Source organism: Sceloporus undulatus, unplaced genomic scaffold (assembly GCF_019175285.1).
Source record: "Sceloporus undulatus isolate JIND9_A2432 ecotype Alabama unplaced genomic scaffold, SceUnd_v1.1 scaffold_1114, whole genome shotgun sequence".
Taxonomy (NCBI): Eukaryota; Metazoa; Chordata; class Lepidosauria; order Squamata; family Phrynosomatidae; genus Sceloporus; species Sceloporus undulatus.
The window spans coordinates 962-6,050 of NW_024804034.1; the positions used below are offsets into that span (position 1 = coordinate 962).

General features: G+C 36.2%; 1 long non-coding RNA gene across 1 annotated transcript; it reads left to right on the forward strand.

Moving 5' to 3' along the window:
* The first annotated feature begins 1,463 nt into the window (after positions 1-1,463).
* LOC121917852 lies at positions 1,464-3,534 on the forward strand. The gene is made up of 2 exons (XR_006101116.1): positions 1,464-1,664; positions 3,381-3,534. It is a non-coding gene; the product is annotated as an uncharacterized LOC121917852 (long non-coding RNA).
* Positions 3,535-5,089: the final 1,555 nt, after the last annotated feature.

Below are 5,089 nucleotides of genomic sequence, written 5' to 3' on the forward strand. Positions count from 1 at the left end.
AAAATATGGAAAACTCAAAAGGGGTGGGTGTAAATACTTGTGCAAGGCACAGTGTTTCATATTAGTACAATGTTTGTCCTTATGTTTTCCCTCCGCTTGCAAGTCCCCGTCCCTTTTCCTTTGTGTTGTGTCTTCTAAATTGTAAAGGCCTTTTCATCTAGTAGGAGAGGGAGTGTTTTACTGATCATTGTAAGCTTCTTGAGGACCCTTTTGGGAAGGGGCTGAGAAAAGGGTAACAATGTTTCTAATAATAATACAGTCAAATGACCTGCTTGAGATTTAACTGCTGAAAGCACTTTTGCAGTTAAACAATGTTCTTATTTTTTAGGCATAAAATTAGTGTTATACATAAGAAACTAACTGGATGACCAAGTATTTTATTGGAATTCTTTATAGCCCCTTGAAGCAGTACAGTTATACTGCAATACTATAATCAGACTGCTTGAAAAACAGAGCAAAACTTATAACTCCTGAATGTGGTTTTTCTTGCCAGCCTCTTTTTTCTTTTTCATAGAGTGTTTCAGTTACCAGATAATCCTGCCTCCATATTTTGTAACCTGACAAGCTGCATGTAGAGTTGTTGTAAGAGCAAATAATCAGGATGAATTCAGAATTCATAAGGATGCCCATGTAATCAAGACACATACCTAGGGCCATATATTCTCCCAGCTTAAGCTACTTCACAACAGTGAATGCTTCTTACCAGAGGGGTGGGATATAAATAAACCAAGAATTGAACCTTCAAAGTTTCTGTTGCATGCTACACTTTGAGCATGCCAATGATGTGAGTTCCTGAAAAACAAAATGGTCTGATTTTGTATGCTGGAATTTTGTATACCTTTGGGCTTTAATTTGTACTTCCCTCTTCTGTAAGTGGGAATGGGATCTGCAGTTTAAAGACAAAGGTACATCTAAATGTGTGTTTTATGTTTACACTTACAAGAGCTGTTGCCCGCAGTAGCCCAAATTAGCTTGACATGATATTACTAATTAATTTCACAAAGCTATCTTTAGAAATTGAACATTTTCTGCAGAAAAATCAAGAAGTAATCCCTCCTGTGATTATTGTTGTTGTTGTGTGCCTTCAAGATAATTCTGATTTATGGCAACCTCTAAGACAAACCTATCGTGGTTTTCTGGACAAGATTTGTTCAAAAGAGGTTCTTCTGAGGTCTCTTGCTTTCCTCTGAGGCTGAGAGAGTATGATTTGCCTAAGGTCACCCAGTTATTTTCCATGGCTGAGCAAGAACTTTAACCCTAGTATCCCAGTGTCCTAGTCTAACGTTCAATCCACTACCCCACATTGGCTCTTGCCGTGCGTTCTACTCATATTTTTGGGATTATACAACATATTACATTTGTTTGTTGCCAACTGCCTCGTGTGATCTCGACCATGCGACCCTGCTGATGAGACATTCCAGCCCCCCCCCCCGGTTCTTTACTGTTCTGCCGAACTCCTGCAACTCATATTCATGGTCTCTTTATAAAGTTTCCTTTTTTATTATTGCTATATGTTACTTGAAGCGATATGATTTTATTAAAAGCTTCTCTCATTTTTTCCAAAAGACCTACAAATGACTTGGGATATCCAATGAATTCTGGAAAAATGTACAGCTTAGGCTGGAGGCCTAAGGTACCTTGGAAAGAAGGAATAAAGAAAACAAGTAAGTTATTTTGACGATTTCTTGAAAATGGATAGGGAGAGAAAGAACAGAAAATCATTGTTTGCATAGGTTTTGTAGGTTATTTTGGATAGTAAGGTTGACATTATTTAAACAGTTAAAGCTTCAGTTATTAAAGCAAAGTATATCAGTATGCATTTGTATTTGTATGTATTAATAAGCAAAAATTACATTAACTTTTATGAGCAGTGTATGTTACAGTAAGAATTACCAAGATTTACACTTTTACCTTGACAGTATAGCCATTTAATACTGTATTCCATTTAGTCTTTCCTAGTTTGTGTAATGGACACTGCAGCAGAAGGGAGAAAATCTTCAATTTGACATGTAATATTTATATATATATATGTTTGAGTATGTCAAATAGTAGATTTAAGCTGGTATAGTTCCTTTTGTGAAGCTTCCATTGTTAGTTTGAATGCTCTGTTAAGCTCATAGTTGAGTAAAATAAAGGAGATTAGCACAGATTGACAAAAATGCAAAAAACAAAAGGAATGGCTGGAAAGTCCACATTTGCTTTAGCAAAACTGGCAATTTGTTTTATGCTGAAGAATGGAGTGGATTCTTCAATATACATTCATCCCTCCATATTTTCGGCTTTGATATTTGTGGCTTTGATTAATATGTTCTATCTAGGAATATCTAAGTCCTCCAGTACAACTCTGTGCCAACTTTAACTAAAAATTGTACTGAAAGACCTAGAGATTCCTAGAGAGAATACTCTGCTAGGCATTTGAAGTTACTCCAGTGCAGTTCTGTGGTCAGTGTCTGTTGGACGTTGGCCACAGAGTTGCACTGGAAGACCTAGAGATTCTTAGAGAGGTGACCTCTCAGGTAAAAACATGGTTTTTGTTATTTGCAGTTTTTCCATATTCACGGAGGTCTTGTGCCTCTAATCGTAGCGAATATGAAGGGACAAGTGTAGTTACAAGGTGCATTGCTATTCCTTAAGACTACCAGGAGAGGCAGTTCACTTTACCTCTGAGTTTTTCTTTTGGCCAGAAGATGTGGGGTCCAAGCAGTTAATTCAGCGTGGTAGTGCTACTCTGCCATAATAGGTTAAAGCTCCTGGGTCCTTTAGGTGATATAAACATAAATTTAAAAATTTCTACACAGAATTAAAATTAGTCAGTGAATTTAATTGATTCTCTAATAAATTAATTAAATCATTTCCTGCACTAGAAATAATTCAAGTGTTTCATGTAACTCTGATTCTTAGTGGGTTTTGAAGGATTTTATTTCTTTATACTTTTGTATTATAAACATATGTTTATAATAAAACATATACAGGATTTTTACATATATTTACCAGATAAAGATTTCTTCTTGTCAATTTTAGCTTTTGCTCCTATGCTCTATCCACCTTCTTTTTAGGCTTCAGGTGTACAAAACAGTCAGACAAATGGGGAGGGGGGGTGTCTCTTGCTCCTGCACTCAGACCTGCCTTAGAACATGTTGTCAATGTCACTTGAGGCTTTGTGCCATGAGAGAGAAAGAAACTTCAAAGTGAGAAAGAACTTCAAAGTGGGGAGGAGGACCCAAACCCAAAGTTATTTTCATGATTGTGATTAACTTGTGACCCCAGCATGCTGTCATCTGGTGCACTTTTTGTTTATTTCTGCTTTGAATTGAACGGTGTGTGTACATATGTTCATTGCAATATTTATCTTGTTTGAAATACCTGTTCTCTTGCACTAGTTGAATGGTATCAAGAGAATTTCCACAACTGGAAGAATGCCGAGAAAGCTTTGGAGCCTTTTCCTGTTTCCGAGGCGTCTGTATGATTTCATCTCCAGTAAAGCTGGAAAGAAGAAATGAAGAAAACCATTCTACCTCAGGACCACATATAAGGGGGGAAAAACTGCTTAAACAGTGAAAGTGAAGGTGCCTTATTTTTCAAGAAAAGTGAAATATTGATATCAAGGAAGAAAATAGAATGAAATTCTAGAACTCTAATCTTGATCCTTTTTGGAGCCCATCTTAATTTAATCAACAGTCCAGTGCAATGTTAAATTTTTGAAAAATATTTTTAAAGAATGAAATTAAGGCATTTTTAAAAATTACCGTATATACTCATGTATAAGTCGACCTCATATATAAGTTGAGGACAGGTTTTGGGGCCAAAATCATGGATTTTGATTATGACCCTTAGATAAGTCGAGGGTAAAACTTAAGGGCATGAAACAAAGGGTCGAAAGGATGAAGCAAAAGAAAACAGTGCCAGAGAACTAGGAGTGATTCATTTCTGTAACTTTATAACTTTCCATAAATTTTATATTTCTGTCATATCATGAAGTTTTAACAGCCATTCGTCTGTGTTTGGAAGAGTGTTTGATTTCCAGTATTGAGCCAATAGTAATCTTCCAGCCGTAACCATATAAAGGATTTTGCACCAGTGTAAATTTTCTAGTTTTTTTTTTTTTTGGTAGTTTACAGTATTTGTCATGCTTAAAAGGTAGACCTCAGGTAGCATATCAAACTTCACTCCAATAATCTCAGCTATTGCTAAGTGAATTTGATTCCAGAATTTCTTTATCTTAGGGCATTTCCACCAAATGTGGTGCCAAGTCCCTTTTGCCTTTAGACTTTTCCAGCATACATTGTTCTTTCCTCTATGCATTTTGGCAATCTTGACCAGAGTGAGGTGCCCCCTGAATCTCATTTTCTTACAGTTTCCATGAAGATTTTGGCAACATGTAAATTTCAATGATTTTTTCCCTGGCATTTTACCAGCTTTCCAGTTCGATTGTTCTACTGATATCTTTGGCCCACTGAATCATAGTATCTTTTATGACACCTTGTTCCACCTTTCTTTGTTGCAAAATTTTATATAGCTTTGATGTTAATTTCTTATTCTCCATTAATATGTTATCTGATTCATTTTTTTCAGTTTCAGAATTTTCTAGGTTAGCATCTAGTTTGAATCTGTTTGAAAGTTGATTGTAGAGGAACCAATGCATTATTCAAATTCTTCAAAGCCTGATTCCTCATCACTAGAATGATTGAATAAATGGTGGAACTGTTCTTCAGTGACATCATCAGCATAAACATCATTTGTGCTATCACAATGCATTGAATCATTGTCTGATGTTGATTCATTTTTGTCTTCATAGATGGCATCGTCCTCTGTTCCATCCATTGCATTAATGATGCCACATTTTAGGAACGACTTCTTCACCAATTCTGGGTGAATTGAATCTCAGGCATCCTTTACCTATTTTCTTATCAATGTCTGGTTTCATAAGATTCCCTCCTTTTGTTAGTTTTGTTTGTCTCAAACACATCCACTTTTGCCACATATTACGCAGTTGTGCCTTGAAAGGCTTTTTGATGCAAATGTCCAGTGGCTGCAGTATTGATGTGAGGCCACCTGGAATCACTGCTAATGTTGTCTGCATTTTCTTTGC